The sequence below is a fragment of the Symphodus melops genome, assembly GCF_947650265.1.
Source record: "Symphodus melops genome assembly, chromosome: 1".
NCBI lineage: Eukaryota > Metazoa > Chordata > Actinopteri > Labriformes > Labridae > Symphodus > Symphodus melops.
In genome coordinates this window covers 6,798,994-6,819,756 of record NC_136691.1, presented here as the reverse complement: position 1 = coordinate 6,819,756, position 20,763 = coordinate 6,798,994, and the positions used below count along the sequence as shown (strand labels likewise).

The window sequence follows — 20,763 nt, the reverse complement described above, 5'->3', positions numbered from 1 at the left end:
AGAGGCATTTCAGCGCTTCTCTCTGAGAAGAACAAAAAAAAAAAAAGGAGGAGGAGGGGAAGGAGAGGTTTAAGCACTGCCTGTGAATGGGTACGTGCCCATTTCTGGACGCTTCCAATGAGCAGAAGAGAAATGTGTTAAGACCCACTCCCACTGCTGCAGCAGCAATAACTCCTTGAGCTACAGCTAAATACAAGTAAATGAACCACACACAGAAACACACACACAGAAGGCTGGGCAGCCTACCTGCAGGGCCAAACATAGCTCCGACAGGGGGGGGCGGGGGGGTTCCAGGTCAGGATCTCTGACCTCCACCCAAACCTGACACACATTCACACACACTCCAGCTAAGGCATTATGGGAACTCGATCCTGTACCCTCACTGATCCAATCTGATACTGCCATAACTATCATCAGGCCACACAGCTATTGTGCACGTCTGACTGAAATCCTTTTTAGAACTCCATCCTGTTTAAGACAGGCAGGCGAGCAGCGAGGACATGCTGGTGCCTTTTTTTTCTTTTTTTTCTTTTCCTGCAGCAGGAGAACGCTATCAGCCTGGATCAGGCATCGCTGCACGAGCTGAGCTCCAGCGTCCTTAAGGCCAGGTCTGCTTTCTCCATGGAAACCTGCCCCTCACTCGCCCTTTGATTGGCTCGTACAATCACAAGACCGGCACTCTGTCTTACAATACAGATAATAATGGCCCTGCGATAGGATGAGAGCAGGAGAAGAGTGATTGCAGAAAGGCTTTTTTTTCCTGCCAGATTTTGCCCTTTAAAAAAAGGCCGCATTCAGCAAGCAGAGAGCCGACTAGGACGAGTAAAGGTGTGTTCCTGCACATTGCAAACAGCTGGAAGACGCCCCAGTCGTTCCTTTAATGCAAAACGCATCACTTTGACTTTCCACAAAAGCCATTTACTGTCGATCTTCTCTTCTTCTCGTTCTTGGTATCTTCATAAGCTTTGAGGAGAGAGGAGATAGGAAATTGCCACACAAAATTCTCACATGCAAAATGCCAGCCAAATGCCAACCTTAGAAAATAGAAAATATTGCGATTGCTGCGGCTGAACTTGCTAGGCTTTCTTGTCATGATAAACCACTTTCTTGATAATAAAAATTCTCAGGAATACGTGGAAATACGTCGACATATGTTACCCTTCAGTCGTCTCCTTCCTCGGAGCAGAAAAAAAAAAAAGCTTCTATTTAAACCGCTTCTGTTCTATTTACAGTATATTGTCTGGAATCTGGGAGCAGCAAAAAAACATTCACAGAGATTAACAATACCAACTAAACAATGCCTCCAGATCAGCCGTTCTCTTTTGGCTGCATTGTTGCTCGAGCTCGCGACAAGCATTGCCGGGTCTTGCGTAGCATCTTCACTTCAATGTTCTTTGTGATTTTGTAGCATGAGGGCCCCCCCCCCCATAAGAAAAACTCTTCAAAAAATGCGTTGTTTGTTTCCTCCGTAGCTCAATACAGCCTTCTCTTCTCATCCGTCGAACGTTTCCAGAAAAAAAAAAAGAAAAGGATATATCTGGGACAACATTGTGCAGAAAAAGAAGAAGAAAAAAAAAAACGCGGATGTAAAAACAGCAAGCTGAAGCCAATATCAAGCATTATACACACACTGTACTGTGCGCCAAAAACACTGTGATGCTTGAAATTAGAATGGCTTTTCATGCAAACACAGGCACTTGCTGTGCAGGTGACAGGCTGCTATTGCAGACAGAATTGGAATGAAAAACAAATTTGACTGCTATTTTGAATGAAAATGCCACTCGGCGGTGGTTTGCTGTGCAAAAAAAAAAAAAAAAAATCAAACGGCTAAACGGAGCGCGCCACGTGACAGACGCGCACTGTGTTTAATACAGATAAAAGTATGAAATGAGTCACCGCCCATTTTCGCTCGCTGCTCCTCATCTAACCTCTTTGGCAGAGCAACACTAATATGTTTAATGAAGTCATTAGTCAAAAATGAAGACAGACAGTGGCATGAGGCAAGGAGGGTGGAAGCGCAAAGGGGGGGGGGAAGGAAGCAAGGGGAAGGAGAGAAAATAGTCCTGCTAAGAGGAAGGGGGGGGGGCTACTTCTCTAGAAAGCAGCCCCTCGTGTATTATAGATGCAGTATCATGTGTTGCAGCAACTACATGGTAGAAAATGCAGCTTTTGTCCGATGCAATCAGCTCAAAAAAAGTAGAAACAACTCAAACCGGGAGGCATTCTGCTAAAATAACGTCCAACCTGCCAAGTACATTTCAAGGGTTAGTTTGAGTGTTATCACTACTATTTTATTTAAGTGCTTCATCAAAAATTACACAGCCTGGAACGAACTCGCTCCAAAGCAATCACTTGGCTGAAAATAAATGGGTCCGCCCATATAGCTGTGCCTATCCGTTCCAAAAATGGCAAACGCCTAGATCACAGCACGTCTACTGCCAACGCATGAGTCACTTAGCTTTATGTAAAATAATTATCCCCTGACAGCTAAGAACTGTTCAAATTCAAAAACGCATCCATCAGAAGTAGGACATTTCCTCGCCACTGGAATCTAAGACAGACTTCCACTGCAATATAATTGACCGCTGTCGCCGCAATATATATGGCTGTTTACTTATTCATGAACGGGTTAGGGCTACTAACTCAATCAATCCCCTTCCAGTTAGCATGGCGGACTTTATTAGATAACATTAATGATGCATTAGTTGTCCATTGGTGCCGAGTTTCTCCCTTGTCAGCAACTATAATTCAAATAAGAACACAATGGATATTGGCTGCAAATTGATCAAGACTCGGGGATAACTGTGGGCCTACACTGCACGGCACGAGCCTATAATTTACTGTCAAACAACATGCTGTCAAAGGAAGGAAGACAAATCACTGTGTGCTTGACGGAGTTGAAGTATGTCTCGTAATATCAGCTGGAGAAATGAGGTGTAATATAGTACTACACTTCATGGGGGGGGGGGACTGCACTTCTTCTCCATTGAATCGCTAATAACAACAATAAAGTGTGTTGTGCAAGACACGCATTGACTTCTTTAAGTTCTGATGTTATGACAACACGCTGCGGTCCTTCATGTACTGACAGGTGGAAATGTGAGCTGGAGGATGTGGGAATCAGCAGAGGCCGAAGTGTACAATAGCAAGTGATACGTTAGTCACGATGCATTGCTGTGCTACTAGTGTGACCTTAAAAATGTTGCAACACGCACGGTGCTGTTCTAACAATACATTTTAGAACTACATTTTTCATGGCTGCAATACAGGCCTGTGAAGAGGACAGACGAACAAGAAGTATTGTATCAAATCTCATTTGGTGTTGCGCACATGGGCTCTGATAGTACAGGTATTCTGAACAATGCAACTTGTACAAAAAGAAGTAAAGCTGAGGGTTAAGTACAGTATCAGAATACTGTTCTGTGTCTTTTTTTCTTCTTCTTCCAACCCAAGTAGGCCAACTCATCACAAGTCAATAAGTGGCACTTTTGCATCACTATGAATACTTCCATCCTCTAATGAATGACCCCAGTTTCTAGTTGTACAGGTCATGACTCCAGACCTGTCTACATCCACTGTCTGCCATCTATCTTATCTTCAGCTATGCAAAGTAGAGTGAGGAGAGGATGGGGAGCCGAAATCACCATTTCTGCTCCATCTGACTGCCCTGATGTGATGATGATGATGCAGTCAGCTTATAGCTAAGCCGTTGTATTTCATAATCACATATCAGAGGGCCTTATTAACCACACCTCCAGATAGCCTCCCTGAAAACAAACGCACGCCTGGCTGTGCTGATTATTACCAAGCGATGTCTGATCCTGGCAGCGGCGCACTGAGGCTGAAAAAACAGGCAGCTGCTTTGTCTGCCCGCCGCACATGAAGCACCAACAGACAGAAGAAGGAAACACACACAAGTGTCAACCACCGACCTGTGTGTATCGTGTCTGTGTCGGGTGACAGGGGGGTGGAGGTCACACGTATTCTCACGTTCGTTTAACGATACGTGAGCGCGACAAACAGAAACAAACGCACTCAGACAGACAGGCTAGCTCCTGTAGCTACTCGCGTCTAGCAATGTTGTTGTCTTTAGCTTTTAACAAGGCTGCCTAATGTAAGCACCACAGTAACTGTTTATGCACACAGTCCAGGCCGGATAGAAAAAAAAATGCGAAATTCAGGCTAACAACCACGGCCATAACACGGACACCTCAATGTTTTCAACATCCCCACTTGCTTCTTCGTAACACGAATGAGCAACAAAGGAGAACGCGGTTAGTTTCTATGGAGATAACGGGCACGTGAGTAACGGTGCATCCCTACGCTTCATCTTCAAATAACGGAGTTGACATAACGGGACCTGTTATCCTCACCTACCTACCGTGACCGCTATTTGGTCACCGTCAGCTCAGCAGCGACGCAGTCAACAGGCCGGGATGTAGCGGTGGGGAGAATCTAGGTCTTGAGCGCCAACATTTCCGCCATGAAAGCTCGGGTTGTTATTATCACCTACCTTGACATGATTCACCGGCTTCCAGAGGCATCCGACCGGGGCTGCGCGCGGAGGCTTGGGTGTGACGCAGCGTGCAGACGAGATGGTGTTGCTCCAGATAAAAAAAAAAAAAAAACAGTGTACAAATGCGGCGGCGGAAACAGGAACTGGGAGAGCTGGGATTCTGTGAATACGGCAGCCGAGGTTGCTCTGTGCTGGATGGCTGTTGTGTGTGCAGGATGGCCGGTGTGTCAAACTGAATCAGATCGGGGGGGAAGGATTCACATCCGGTCGCAGCTCTTCAAATTAAAAGCCTGAGTGGTGGCTAAAGTTTTGCAGAAACTTACAATGTTATGTCTTGTTTCAGTGTCACTGTCACGCAATATTGTTTAAACTACAACACATAAAGACATAATTTTGTTAGTACACAATATTGTACAAGCTTTTCCTTAGAAATTTTAAGCTTTATTTTGGTGCTGCAAGGTACATTTTTTTCAGCTAGCTTGCTACATGGCCAGTTTACATAAACTCTGCCTCTATAGGCCTATAGCTAGTATTCACACATGCCTAATTATGGATTATTATTATTAGAAGTTATCATCGAGTGAAAGTATGGGCTATTTTACTGCTCTGAAGTTCTTATAGGGCATTATTCACTACTTTTATGACTGTTCTTGTTATTGTTTTCATTTTGAATGGAATGGGGTTGGTAATCTCACATTTGTGTATGCAGTGTTACCCATTTTAGTTGTATCTGTATAAAAATGTGTCTGTATAAAGAAAATGACGTTAAAATGTATGTGACTATATTAAGACAACATTACTGAGGACTCGCTGGAATCCAGTTGCTAAATGCCTAACATTTTATTTTGAAGGTTCGGCAGTGTGACTTCCTGATTGTAACGCTGACGACCTTTACACTGGCTGATGCAGACTCTGATGGGAGAAGGATGCAGTGGAAGCTGCAGTGCGCGCACCAGTGTCAGGTCGTTGTACTGCAGTCACATTTAGAGAGGTGCCACCGGGGCCATGGAGGGTACAACTCCCTCTAAAGGGTGACACTCACACAGCCTGCCCGTAGGACAAGTGGTTGCAGGTATGAAACCGTATCATAAAGTCATTCTGCCTTCCCATTGTACCTCATCATTAATCTGTAACAACCTCTCAGATCACTGGTGGCATGTTCTATTACTTACGCATAATCACCATAGTCTCAACCTTTATCACTGGAGTGATAAAAACAAACGGGAAAAAAAGCATTCTGTCTTGTGTTTTTTATCTTGTTGGATAAACTTGGTGCATTTGGGAGTATGTCTAGACAGATAAAGAAAACATGTATTCAGGTTTTCCCCAGGTGTTGGAGACAGGGGATTTACTTAAGGCTGTTTGTCACTGCTTAGATGCTCATCTCAGATGGATTTTCTATTTATCTGTCACTCAGAAAGAAGTGGTTCCAATGTTTACATCCATCTTGTAAAGCACAAGTCCAGTGCTAACAATTTTAGTAAAATGTACCAGAATGAGAATCAAAATGCCAAGTACGTTTACACGTAAAATGAATGACACTTGTTTGGTGCAAAACAAGTAGTAGAACAAATAAGTTAAAGGCTATCTAGCAGCAACACTGTTTCTGTCAAAGAACTTTAATAGAACACAATAACAAATATCAAAAGCATAATAAGATTTAAGAACACAAAATGTACACAATTTGCAGAGAAGGAGCTGTACTGGTATGTCCATGATCAAGACTGCAAACAATTAAAGTTACACACAGTATGAAGTGTAAACAGTAAAAACTCAAGTCCAGTACTCTAATATATCACAGAAGATCAGAGTCAGCCTTTACATTAGAGTTGAAGTTATTTATGTTTCATTTGTTTTTATCCATGCTGTACTTCAAGTAATCATAGAGTGATTGCACATTTCGTGAACACATGATAAAAAAAATCAGGTTAAATCTTGGTTTCTGTTTAGGGGAATTTTGAGCTCAAGGAGTGGGCGTGCAGTCATGAAAGAGGTTGTGGTTAGTCTTAGGATAACCAACAATAAGGAACAATTCTTATACACCTGAAAGAAAGAAAAAGTAGTTAGTTAACACAACGACACAGAAAGTGAAAGTGTTTGCATATGGGTTTCAATCTCAGGTTTGTAAAAGTAAAGTCCCTGAGCAAGGAAAGAGCAGCAACACAATTACAAAAAAGAAATGAACAGAAAGAAAAACTGCATGCATACATACTCAGCACTCTCTGTAGAGACGTGTGTATTCAGTGATACACAGTCATGAGTTGATTGCACAACATGTTAATACAAGTATGAAAGAAAGTCGACTTTATACAGCAGAAATGATCATTTATTTGGAATCGACTATGGACAATAAGTCATTTGATGTATTTCTTTTGAAAGTTGGTACTCTGTTAGTGCAACAGCTCCTTTTCTAGAATGGGTAAGTTTGAATCTTATTACTAACCCTAGTTGGGGTCAAAAAGAAGGCAAACGCCAAGGTCTGTGTCTGTTAGTGAATGCGTAATAGTGCTTTGAAATAGTAAAAATGCTCCAGGTTGCTCTTGAACATGTCATATTTACTGTACTACTCTCTTTGAACTGCCGTATTTTCATGTTTTTTACTCCCATTTTCGGTTTCACTTGAGAATTAAGTCGCTAAATGAAATTCATAACACCCAAAGGCTCTTCATTTGTTGTTGCTGCTCCATCCATCTTTGAAAAACATCCCGCATGCCTCAGAGGTCTCACTCCTGTGGCGAGCCGCTGAATCACAAAAACATCCCCTGAACTTAACTCATATTTTCCGTCTTACCAACCCAGCTCCCAAAGCTAGTGTCCTAGCGCCATCATGTGGTAAAAAGGCCACAGTGCACCTATGCCTTGGTATCAGGCTGATGCTTTTTTCTTGGTAGTGTGTGTCAGCAGTTCCAAGAGAAAACATGACTCAGAAGACCTTTGAGTCTTGTGTTGTTGAGTTTAATCTCATACCCATTATGTCATGGTTCAAAGGGTCACCAGTAATTGCTGCTGAAACATTTGCATGCACAACACCAACCGTTCACGCACCCCTGCAAAGAACACCTGCACCACCACCAAATCCCACACCCACCCTTCAAACTGAACACACCACAGAATTTAGTCAGCCATGCAGTGATATCATCATCAGTTTTGTTCACAAAGGGCGAAGGCAGGTCGATCACTCCTGACCTTTTTGTCTTTCTTTTGCTGACCTTTTCAAGATTGAGAGACTGAGGAAGAGTTTGTAATGGGGTATGTGTGAGTTTTTATACAGTTGAAGGAAAGCTGAAGGAGAAAAGGGCAGACAGATGATGCATGGCATTGAGTGTGCAAGAGCTTTTGTTATGTATGCAAATGTCGTCTAATGACCAAAAGGAATTCCTTTTTTAGTCTTAAAAAAATCAAAGCTTCAAGCATCAACTCAGATATCTGTAAGCATGCTAACAGCACAAATACACATTAGGTAGAAGACCCTTTTTACACCAAAACAGATATGCATGTCATTCTATGAAATGGAAATGAAATGGAACAAAATAATTAAAACATCATTAGGGTGCCATTAGAATATCATTACCACATTAATTTGTTACACATGGGGAGAAATTCATCAACATCGCACTTATTAGAAAGTGTGCTGGGGAACGTTTCAAGATTTATCCAATAACATTTGTGACACATTTTAATGAAGTATCATTTTAAATTCAGTCCAAGATTTAACATGAAACTGAAACATTCCTACTTGTGTTTTAGCTGGGAGGGAATTTGTGGTTGAAGAGCATTTGGGGATTTAGGAGACAAAGTTAGTGACGTAGTAGCACTAAGTAGTTCCTGGAGTTTGGGAATTATTCTAATCCATAATACATGTAGACGTAGGAGGAACAATTAACTGTTTAATTTCCTATAAGGAGTTTAGTGCTGTTTGTGGAACAAAATGATATTAGCACTGATGTCTCTATATAAACAACAAAAACAACAAAATCATCAGCAACAAGATTGATTAGGTCATTATTACTATTAATGTGTAAAAAACAATGAAGACACACTCTTCATATTAGCCTGCATTTAACATGGCAAAGATTAGTAGTTAGAGCTACATTCATTGACTGACTGATTGATTGATTGATTGATTGATTGATTGATTGATTGATTGATTGATTCCAGGCTTTACACTATATTAAAAAAAACATGACGAGATGGGGGTGCTGGTAGCATAGTTGTTAGTGCACATACCATGAATGGAGGCTAATCCTCCAGGCAGGTGGCCCAGGATGGAATCTGACCTGTGGCACCTTTCCCGGAAGTTCGTTCCCCAGTATCTCTCTGATTTGTGACTCTATCCAGGGTCCTATCTCTAAATAAAGGAATAGAAAACCTAGAGATTGTTACAGGAGTTTTAAGTAGATCTAACAGATCTGTATTAGCATTAGAACATTAATCAGAAATGTCTACACATCTGGAGAGGAATCATTGGGTATAAACTTTTTTAGTTGAGGATTTAATGCACAACCTGAGAGACAGCAATAGAGACACAGCTATAGTGTGCTTGGATATGAGCTTGAAAAATGTCCAAATGTACAGTTTTGAAAGAGATCAAATACATAAGAATATAACATGACCTGATTTGTTTGTGAAGGAAATTTCTAATTAAAAGTTGTAATGAATTTTGGGATAAGGTCAAAACCAATAAAAATCCCCGTAACCTCTAATACTGCTGGAGTGAAAGGCACTGATGAGAATTATTCATCTGAGGCACATGCATGAATGCGACTTGTTTAATTGTGCGCGTGGCAAAATGTCAAGCCTGCAGTTAATGATGTTGACTTTACTCGGGGTTTGAAAGCAGGTCTGATGAAGAATTTCAAGCTTGGGAGTAAAGGGTCGGTGCCCATGGAAACCTCTTTCCACTCTAAAGACGCAGAGAATTCAGTCAAGAATGATGAGGTTTGTTTTGTGGCAATGTATAAAATGTTTTATTTTTATACTAACTAAGCAACATGTCTTCTTGTATACAGCAGAGGGAAGAAAATGTATTTCTATCCAAATCAAAATGAACAAGCAGAGGCACAAGTCATTTAAATAATGTGATATGCTAACCTGCTTTTTGCATGTTCTCTCACTGCCATAAGTGGTGCCATAGGTTGCACACTTAGGATAATGTGCATACAGCTTGAATTTCCAATATTAGAGACAAAGTGAAAATGGCATTGCAACATAAAATAAGATTCATCAATGTAATATATACGATGAACCAAACTTGGGATTGTGGATCTAAACTGACACATGCCTTTCTGTGTCTATATTCTGATTTGTCCATTTGTAGATTTCCATGTAGTCTTCTTTTAACACTATGTACTTACTCGAGTTAAACAGGAATTTTAACAGTGAAGTGCGTGGGTATCTTCCTGTTCTGTTTAAATGTGATGGTATGACCAGAATTAGCATAGAAGCTACATTTCGTCAACCAGCTTATTTATAATCACTGCTTTGCAAATGTGATGTGTAAATATAGTGTTTTAATTGCAGCTGTAGTGTTTTGATATTTGAGTTCACGTTAGTGTAAGGCTGAGCATTGCTTCTGATTTAACAACTGATTTAATCAGATACACGGTGTTTGAATAAGTGTTGTGCATTAAAAGAAGCAGCTTCGACTTACTGGTGGTAATAAACGCTGCCGATATTTATCATTTTAATACTTTGCGAGTGAAGGCCATGAAGCAGATAACAAGACATGGAAACATCATCAACCTTGATCTAAATTATGGTTCTTAACGATAGAAAAAACGACACAAAGAAACAAGTTGATATATTATAAGGGGTGACCTACAGAAACTAGATGAGATGTATCCAAACAAAAGACTTGATGAACTGTACAGGTACATGAAGTCTAATTCTCTCTTCCCTCCGCCCCCTCCCACCTTCTTTTATTATATTTATATATATTACTTTTCTTTCTTATAACGCTTTAAATGGTCCTTGTGTGGCTTAAAGGGTTTTTTCAGCCCGTCTAGTTGTGTCCTTTATTTTCAATGCATTCTGAGGTAACTCTTGATAACTGTAATAATACCTGTATACCACCATTGTAAGAAAGTGACAAAAAAAGAGAAGTAGGGTCTACTTTACATTAAGGTGCTTATGATGGAAGCTTGTTTAGATGTGACAAGCTTTGAGGGCTTATTGTGTATTAACTTCAACTATTGCATGTAAATTGTACAATATGTAATAGTAAGTAAATCACAAAGGCCTTCTTACAATAAGTGGGAATATGTGCGAAGATGTAATGCAGACACTCAAAGTGGACCACAGTTCTTGGATAATTGCTTCTAAGCAGCTTTATGTTTGAAGTTTACTGCTGTGCATCATGGGAGAACATCATTTTCACAACTATCAAGGATTTCAATATCCTGTTTACATTGGCTGCAAGAGGAAATACCACACATAAAATAGTAGAACTCTTGTAATTCATGAATCACATCATTATTTTGGTAAATCTGTTTTTAATTGGTGTTTAGCGGATTCTTAACAAATCTACTTATTATGCTTTTTTAGGAGTAATGTGAGGATGTTTTTAGTTTAAAAGATTAGCAAACAAGATGAATATGGGCATCCAATTAGATTGTTAGCAAAAATGTCTTGTTAAAAGTATTTAAGAGTATCTACAGTACAGCTGTATAATTCAAATACATTTAAGGTACTTTGTGACTGTATTTTGTCCACTGGGTTTCCAGCCCAGTGGACATTCTGTGCATGCCAAGAATTTCATGCCACATGTCATGGTATAAATGCATTAACTGTCAGCATGTGATGCTTGGGGGGGCATGCTGTTTAGTAGAACATCTGATTTGCACAGAGCATAACATTAGTTTAAGCATTTCCTTCCTTGGTTTTCAGGAAAGAGACAATGATCATTTGAAAAACATGTCCCTAAAAATCCCCATTCTGAAGACACAGCGCAAGAAAAGATGTTCATTTAATAATTATCTGACACTTTTTAATTAGATTTCACTTGCCAATTTGCAGAAACAATATCTTGCCAACACTTTGAATAAAGACAACATGCTCTGAGCGAAAAGAAAAGTCTAATTTCTTGCTTTGCTGCGCCAATACATCCATATGTTGTGTTTAATTAGTAAAGAAAGGCCAATTGTAAGTGACTTGATGTAACAAACTCAATTAAATGAAAGAATACAATTCAAATTATGCTGTTAGTGTTTGAAATCAGGTTTGGCACAAGATTACGACACAATAATTATACATAGCTGGAATAAAACAGTATAAAGCAGAGAACAAGGACCCATGGATCGAATGTATTCTACAAGTCAAGCATTTCTTTCTCTCCAAATTGGTGAGCTAACCCTCTGACATCATGAGGATGAATGCTGAGTGTCACATGAGACTCCTTAGGTGGCGGTCACTTGAGGGTCTTTGGAGGCACATGACATGTATTAGAGAGTGACTGTCAGCACTGCAAAGGGCCACCAATTTGTGTCACATGAATGGTTGATACAATCTTTTTTATCTTCTCTATAAATGATTTGTCCTATCTTTTTCAGAAAAAGAATAGTACCTCTCACAATCTAAAACCCTATTGATATTAAACGTCTGCTGAATACAGGAGTAACCAGACAATGAAGCTTCATGTTTGGTTTTTTTCCATATGGGTATGACGCACCCTGTGTTTTGGATGGTCATGAATGTGGAAAAGTGTTTTGGAATGAAAGAAATCAGATTTTGACATGTAAAGGTTTATCCCAAATCTACATAGACCCTCAACATTACTTCAACCTTGCCTAGTTAATGTCTATAAAAGGGCTTTGGTCTTGTGCATTAAAACAAACACTTGAGTGCCTGGCACATTAAATATCTACAGTCCCTGGGTTGTTGTCCAGTCCTGAGCTTGTGAATAATTTAGAATTTCTTCCACATAATGGTGCCTGGACCGACTTGCATTCACAACCAAATAACATAAAGTCCCCAGTTAATCTTACAACAGCAGCAGAACAGCTGTCACATAAAATATCAGGCCGTGCACCAAATGCACTTTATGCACAGTAAACTGCTTTTGGATGTGAAATCGATCTTTAGGGATGTATTTCAGTAACATTTTCGTTCTGATAATGTTTGTCTTCCAAACAGTAGATGGCGCTGTTGCATCATGTCTGCAAAAAGTGCAAGTTCTTGGTAGTCATGATATACACTGGAAATCCAGCAGCATCCCCACACTACATGTTAATGGTGATATTTAAATTGTGGGATGTGTTTGACTGCATGCATGGATTATACTCTGTGGAATCCTTTGTTTTATTAAGCACTCTTCTTAATCTCTGTTTAACTTGCATGCGATGGCCTCTTCCTCACCAGGGTATATGTGAATGTTTTAACTGACTGTGGGAAGAAAGAGAAGCTGCTCTGTTTGTCAAATACGGATAAGTGTTGCAGTCTTAGGAGACTTTTCGTCATGCCAGTTGTGCTTCCACCAGGTGTCACTGAATTTTGAACGTATAGTATCTCTCTCTGCAGCACCCACTATGACACTGCTTTTATCTTTGTCCACTCTCATTGCTCCGCATTACCACTATCATCACTATCATCATATTTGTTATCATTACTGTGGTGCAAAAAAATAAAGAGAGAATACTGTTATACAACAGTACATATACTTCCAGCTTTCCCAATGCTCAAACAAATCATAAACAGAGCTGGCAAGGTGGGTTTACCTTCATTAATCAACTTTAAACCCAAGTTATCTTAAAGGCTAGTTTTCATTAGTGGTACTTTTGGCCTGATGTTAATAGGCATTCAATAAAAATAAAAATACTAAAATATATAATACAATAGTTATAAAATACAGTGTTACAGATAAACATATGGATTGTCATTTAAACATGAGAAGATATGGTCCCTTTATGAGGATTTTTTTTAGGTCAAATCATTATTATATTGATGAATCCCCAAACGTGTGGCTATTGAATGGATGCCTTACTGTCAAAAACTAATAGATATTGAGGTCACTCTTGTGTTAGAGACAGAAAAGCAGCAGATTATTAATTGCAGGATACAGCTACATACATACATACATAGATACGCAGCTTTACTGAAATAAAAAATTGGCAGTTCAGTTCATAAAAAGCTTGAATAAACATCTCACGGGTGAGGATGTACAGCCTTTTCAGCATAACTTTATTATTGGATTTCTGGCTGTTGGTTGAAGAAAACAAACAATTAAAAGACCAACCTTTGGACCTGTGATGTTATTATGGGTACTTATAAAGAGTTTCTGACATGTTCTGTTTAAACAACACAAATATAGTCAATAAACTACAAGTTTATAATGTGTGCTGCAGTCTTAACTGGAAACAGTCAACACTTCCTTACATGAGTATATTGAAAAGCCTTCATCACTCATTCAAAGTCGTTATTTGTCTGAATAGTGGTGAGTTCCCAGCATTTGTCCATTTTCAATGCCCACTTCCTCGCATCAGCTCTCTGGTGTGATTCACACCTTTCATTTCTCATAAAAGCAGCTGAGTCACATGGCAGTTGAGTTGCAGAGGAAATGTAATGAATGGCTGTGTTGCTCACTCTTCCACAATACAGAGAGGTCAACAACTCGAAGTACTTTAAGTCAAGTGAAGAGATTTCTAGGTCTGTGATATGTGGTTTTACGAGCTCTTGATTCTCCTTAGTCAGACTGAAACTATCTCCCTGTGCTATCAGGTAGGCTACAGGGTGTTCAACTGGTGCGTTGTTATACTGTTCTCCTGGTTGCAAATGATGTAAACATGAGGATTCTGAGAAAAAAATAACTCAGCTGATTCTTTTATTGAAACATTTCAAAGAGACTTTGGGCTGTCTTTTATGTTTGCTCAGTATACAAAACCTTGCATAACATTCAGCTAACTCCGAGAAAACATCAGTTTGATAGTCTAACATCATACATATTATCTGCAAAGTATAATGTAATCATAGGAATGGTAAAATGCTAAAGTTAGCTGATGGCTAGTGGTAGTATAGCTACCCTAGTATTTAGTAAGTAAGGTGACGCTAATCTCTGCTGTTGTCAAACAGCAGCTATCAACCATCAGTCCGATTAATAACTATTAACTAGTGTACTACTAATTATTGATTGTGAATTTGCTCTTAGTGGCAGTTTTCAATCCTAGCTTACATTACCATTGAATAGAATAACATGATTAGCAGCTTCAAATTCTGTTTGGTTGAATGCTAATTTAGCTCATGTCCAAAGGTAGCATTAAACCTTGTTTACATACAGGTTTATACTCAAATTCCTAGCTAACAGTAGTGTAATCTCGTAGTTGGTTAAATGCTAGTTCCCTTAACGTCAGCTGAATGGGTCTTTAAATATGTTGGGGGGTTTTTTGCATTAAAATACAGTTCAAATACAGATTTAATTTCCATGTCGTTTCTGTTGATGAAAAATAAAATAAAATCTCAAAGCGAGTAAATAAAGTTTAGATCGCTAACTTAAAATACAGAGAGTAAACAAAATGATGGCCTCAATACCTGGGCATGTCGCAGAGAAAAAGGGTAAATTTGCAATGAAGCTGACATCTGCTGCCAAATTGTTCTTCCTGTGCCACCTTCATGGTTGAAGGCAGTACCTGTGTTTACTGTTGCAAGCTAGGTTAAATAACTCCAGCATCTCCATCAGTGACAGAGCCTGACATTTAGACTTAATGAGGAACTAAAGCTGTGTAACTATGAAGCTCATCAGTGGCTACACTCTGATTGAAAATGCAACCAATTTGACAACATTGTAAAACAAGCATACAAGGTCAAACTCTTAAAAATCAGGGACTGTACTCCGCATGAAAACATGCTATGTTGGAAAATCATTGCCACCTCTGTAGGAAAGATAAGGCTAAAATACCATCTCATACTCAGCATGTCAAGTGGAGATTAAAATTGAATCCTGGTGGTAGGGACTGTCACAAATGTGCAGCCATTAAAGAATATGCTGAAGAGGAGCTGGCTGAGTGACTATTCTAATTTGAGAGATAGTGGGTTATCTGGGAGATCTCTTGCTGTAAATGGGAGGTGCAGCGACAGTGAATGGTTTGAGAGATATCATTTATATTGTGCGCACTATGTGTGTGTGATTACTGAATGCCTGTGAAAGTTGAAGATTATATGAGCAAACTTTATAGCACACAGAAAATGGAGAGTATAATGTTATTTTTGATTCAATCGAAATGTTGAATATTTGGTTAAGAAAGTGTGGAAGAATTAAAGCTAGTCAGTTGTAATTTCAATCAGAAACAGTTACAACTTGAACTGTATGATACAACCGGTAAGAGGACTGGTTTGGCACAATGACATTATTACAACTGTCCTACTATAGGTGTACAATGACTGCAACAGCGGAGCCTCAACAAAGTTGTCAGTTGTTGGCCTCAAGTTTGTCCAAAAGTAAAACCCAGAAACTCTGGCCAAAGAACTAATTCTAAACTGTGTTAAAAATGCAGGTAAGGTTGGTCCCTGATATGGTACTGTGGAGACTGGGGAAAAAAGGTGGTGGAAAAGGAGCGGCAATGGTGATAGAAAAAAAATCTCACAAATTTGACATCTCTACAAGTAATAGAAATGTAAACAAAAGGAGCAACAAGACAGCAATATTAATAAATGAGCACATACAGTTATTGATCAGGCTGCTAAAGGTGAAATAATAATATCTCCAACAATCTTAATTTCACAGCAGGAATGTGAAGAGTAACATAAACATGGATGTTCGATAACAATCTCCCTTGGTGTTGTAAGTGTAGTGAGAACTGCAAGCTTGGTGTAAACATGGATACAGACTTTCCCAAAAAAAACGATTTTTTGCAAATTTGTTTTGAGGGAAAAATACGCATCAGCACAATTCCTGCTCGGCCACAAAAAAATCGACACGAGAAAACTTCAAAGGACACATTTAATGGAACCATCTGTTCCTATATTTAGGCAAACTTTGAAAACCCCATGCTTTTAATCCCATCACTTCATTCTTCAACATCTTTTATAAACTCTAGACTTAACTGCAAGAAACTATTCGTTTGCACCTGGCCAGAGCATTACATTTTCCAAATGATCAGTGCATGAACCAACTTAAAATTATTTTTTTAATCATTTTTCTCTCGTAGACAACTCCCAGTGATAAACCCAAGAAAAAATGTAACCTCTCTATGCATAGTACATCGACTAGCAACATTTAAAAACACCATGCTTTACAGCACCAAAGAAAAAAAACGCCTGAGTGTTTCAGGCAGAGGCAGCTGCTGCATCGTCGCCTCAGTTTCTACACGTTTCATCGCTCCTGCTATGCGTTAATGATAAAACACCAAGCGTGACAAGCATGGATTTCATGTTGGCTGTGCTGTTTCATGCAGAATGATGAGAACGGTCCTCCTCTCACTGATATGTTAAAAAGCATGCAAAGCAGTACGATGACAAACCACCCGCACACACCCAGCAACAGAGGAATATCTTTGTAAGACCAGACTTTTGATGCATTGTCTTGGGGGGGGGAAAGTAAACAACACAGTGGTTTAAAATGATAATTTCATTTTGATTTTAGAAAAACAAAGGAACCAAATCCTGACTTCACAGGATAAATGGAAATACTTAGAGCAAACAAACGCAAACACCTCCCCCCCCATTTGAACAAAACAAATCCTCAGTACCAAATCAGCATGACTCAGCACATTGTGGGAGGATGTGCTGTAAGCTTATACGCAAAGTCAGGGGAGGATGAAGCTATAAAGATGTCGATGGCAACCGTCATCGCACCAGCCTGTTTTGGTATGAGGTGCCTCCTCCCTCAAGCTGATACGAGAGAAAGCACTCAATAAAGCTGGATGGCAATCTGATGCCTGAATCCAGCACTGTCCTGGCCTCTGACAAGATGGATCCACTAAATAATGAGTGCATTTGGGATTTATAGGTAACGTCGAGGTGAACACCATCTTTCAACAGGCACCATCTCCTCTGGCCAAATCCACTGACTCACACCCACTCTGTTGATGTTGACAGTCTTGAAGACAACACCTTTTCATTTCTATCGAGCTTAACATTTGCAGTTCACAGTAAAAACAGGCCATGCTGCCAAAGTGACAACACCGTGAAGGAATGGATGTCTCTGGCAGAGAAATCTTTCTTGAAAAAAAAATCAATTCATAAAATAGAATTGGTTATCCCGTAGGGAAAGTTTTGACCAAGAAAAAGTTGTGTTCATTAGCCATAATGACTTCAGCGGTCACTTCAGCAGTTTCACCATGAAAAGAAACCAGTTGTCTTGTGGTTCACAAGCAATTATCAGGATTAAAGTTTTCTGACATACCAACACAAGGATTAAAGTGAAAGTAAAGCTTTGTCATGTAGGAGAAGAAAACTTTTTAAATGCTCATTTGTTAGATGGAGGTTAGATCAGAAAGAAAAAGGTTCTGTCTGCTTTTTGCTCTCCACACTGACGCACACACATGAGCCCTGTTCCCACGGTAACTGGGTGATCAGATATGTTGTTAACCCTGAAGTTTGCTTTGATGTTGCTTCACATTCTTGACACATGTGGTCAAGCTTTTTCTGTTGATGTGCACAATCTTCAATAAAATAGTTTTCAATCCTGCCTTTGCAGATCACGGTAACAAAAAGCCAAAAAGTGACAACACCATGGAGGAAATATTTGGAAGGCTCTAGCAGAGAAATGATTGCCTTCCCCTATACTTTCTTACTTTTGAACAGGCCCCAGATTTTCTGAAAAGTAGGATAAAATAGAGATGTACCCAATGTGTTAAATCATTGGTTATACCTCTAGGTAAGAGATGCTTCAGCCCAAAGCATTGTGATCATGTCCAAGTAAATGTTTTCCCTCCTGGGGGTAGTTTCCCACCACTGCAAACCATTTGAAGAGCAGATAACTGACACATTCATGGTGTAAAGACGTTTGTCCCAACCAGGCAGTCGACCCCCCCCCCAAGGAATCACAAGTTTATTGTGACAAGCAGCAATATGACTTGGACAAGAACACTGAAAATTGTTGTATTTTTTAGGCATGGGTATTAATTATTTCCTTTTTATTAAAGTACAGGTGAACTTGATCTAATCAGTCCGAAGAACAGTTAGTTGATGTGGTTACAATCAATGGACGAAGGAGACACTGGATTATAAGCAGACTTGTATTGTTGTCTGCTGTGTTTCTGATTGTTTCTAGACTGACAGATTTAAGTCAAGTGGTGACAGGCTAATGAAGACCAGTGGCTACCGCACCTCTTTGAACTTAAAGTGAAAAAAACCTCTATAGAATAATACCCTGCTCTGTCTAGTTTGTTTAGCATGTATACACACAAACTAAAGGTAATTATTTGTGCTTAACAGTTTAATTTGGTTTCTCCTTTTGACTGTGTATTCATATTGACAGCTGTCTCAATCTCTTTCTGTTGTACAACAGTGAAGCCAAAATACCTCACTGGAAGTGGCTGACATATTGCACTGGAGTTGTTATTTTGAATCAAGACATGCACAGATGGGATCATGCTAGTTGAATTGTATAATTACATTTTACTGAATTTTACTTGAATTTCCCTCGGGATCAATAAAGTATCTATCTATCTATCTATCTACTGCACGTCTGTATGAGCATGTGACAAATACAAATCTTGAATCTTAAATTAAGGACAAAATCTTGATTTGCCAAATGTATTTTTCTTTTTGTATTCTAACTTTATAGTTTTGACTTCTGCCCTAGAGGTCAGTTTTATGAGATATACTGAAGCCAGGCAGCAGGGGAAGCGCTAAATATTTTTGGTTCACTCTAAGGTGGCTGTTGTTATGTCTATCTTAATATACAGTCTATGGTCCAAACAAGTCAGAGGCCAAAATGAAGACATGGGCTCAGTTAGCATATGACATGGTTTGTATGCAAATATATCATGAATTTCCCTCGGGATCAATAAAGTATCTATCTATCTATCTATCTATCTATCTATCTATCTATCTATCTATCTATCTATCTATCTATCTATCTATCTATCTATCTATCTATCTATCTATCTATCTATCTATCTATCTATCTATCTATCTATCTATCTATCTATCTATCTATCTATCTATCTATCTATCTATCTATCTATCTATCTATCATATCATCACACTTCAACTACACACAGTAGGGTTTGAATACTGAGTACTTTTGTAACCAGAGTTAAGTTGTTTATTTGTCCAAAAACGTGTGTCTCTCACTTGGAGGCAACATCTTCAGGTTTGAACCTGAAAGAAACAAGAAAGAGCGAGAGAAACTCACAACCCATTGAATTTCCAGTTTTTTTTTTTTTTTTAAAAAGCAATATTTTTGCTAATATTGAATGTGGAAAAAAGAAGCAGGGAGGCCGCAGCAGGATTCCTCAGTCATTATTGCAGCCTGGCTAGACAGGATTGGTGTTTACTGTGAGCAGAGCATCTTAGTCATATCATTGCCCAGCAGGCTCATTTCCTCTACATCCTCACCCCCATGCTGCTTTAAGGCAAAGCTTGGTGCTGTATAAAAGTCACACGGGGAGAACGGGTGAAAAGGAAAAGCACAGAAAGCATGCTTGTGATTCCTGTTGTGAGGACATGATGAATAATTGTGCTTTGTGTGCACCCAGTGTTTCATTACAAACACATGATGGATTGGAGTCCAGTTGAATACTGCAGATGAAAGCTGCAGTTCTGTTTTGGCCCAACTAAGTGCAGCTCACCCTGCCTTAACCATTGTAAATGAGTTCCTCGCTCACAAAGGGAGGCTGCCCCTGCTGCCCGGCCTCACCGAGCCCCGCCTCGCTCCGCTGGCCCCTGGACTCACCACTCAAAGCCTCCCTTTTTCTTTCACCCCTATTTTCCAATGCGGCCAGGAGCCAGCTGGCTTTATTGGAGTTTTAAAAAGCTATAGCCTCAAACATTCATCCCCCGTCTCAACACTTTTTCGACAGTTTCCCCTTTCTCTCCGCCTCACTTCATTTTCATCTCTCACTCACCTCCCTCTCTCTTTTTTTTTTTCAAAACTCCGTCCCTGGTTCTTCCTTTTTTTTCTCCCTTAATCCTTCATCTTATCCCCAGAGCTCACTCCACTGGTTCGGTTTGGCCCAGCTTCTTCTAAAGCCCTCTCATATAGACAATCAACACTGCCAACACAAATGCTACTTTCAGCCATAATAAATTCTCCTCCTTCCATCTTTCCGTGCTGAAACAAAGTCCTCAGAGTACCTCGGGCATGCTCTCAT

General features: G+C 39.6%; 1 protein-coding gene across 2 annotated transcripts in view; it reads right to left on the bottom strand.

The window, feature by feature from the left end:
• Positions 1-5,188, bottom strand: part of fut8b (fucosyltransferase 8b (alpha (1,6) fucosyltransferase)) — a 79,222-nt gene extending 74,034 nt beyond the window's left edge. For both annotated transcript variants that reach the window (XM_079370920.1, XM_079370919.1), the window contains exon 1: positions 4,514-5,188. The gene's annotated coding sequence lies outside the window, so the exon portion shown is untranslated. The remainder of the gene's footprint in view (positions 1-4,513) is intronic.
• Between the last annotated feature and the right edge of the window lie 15,575 nt (positions 5,189-20,763).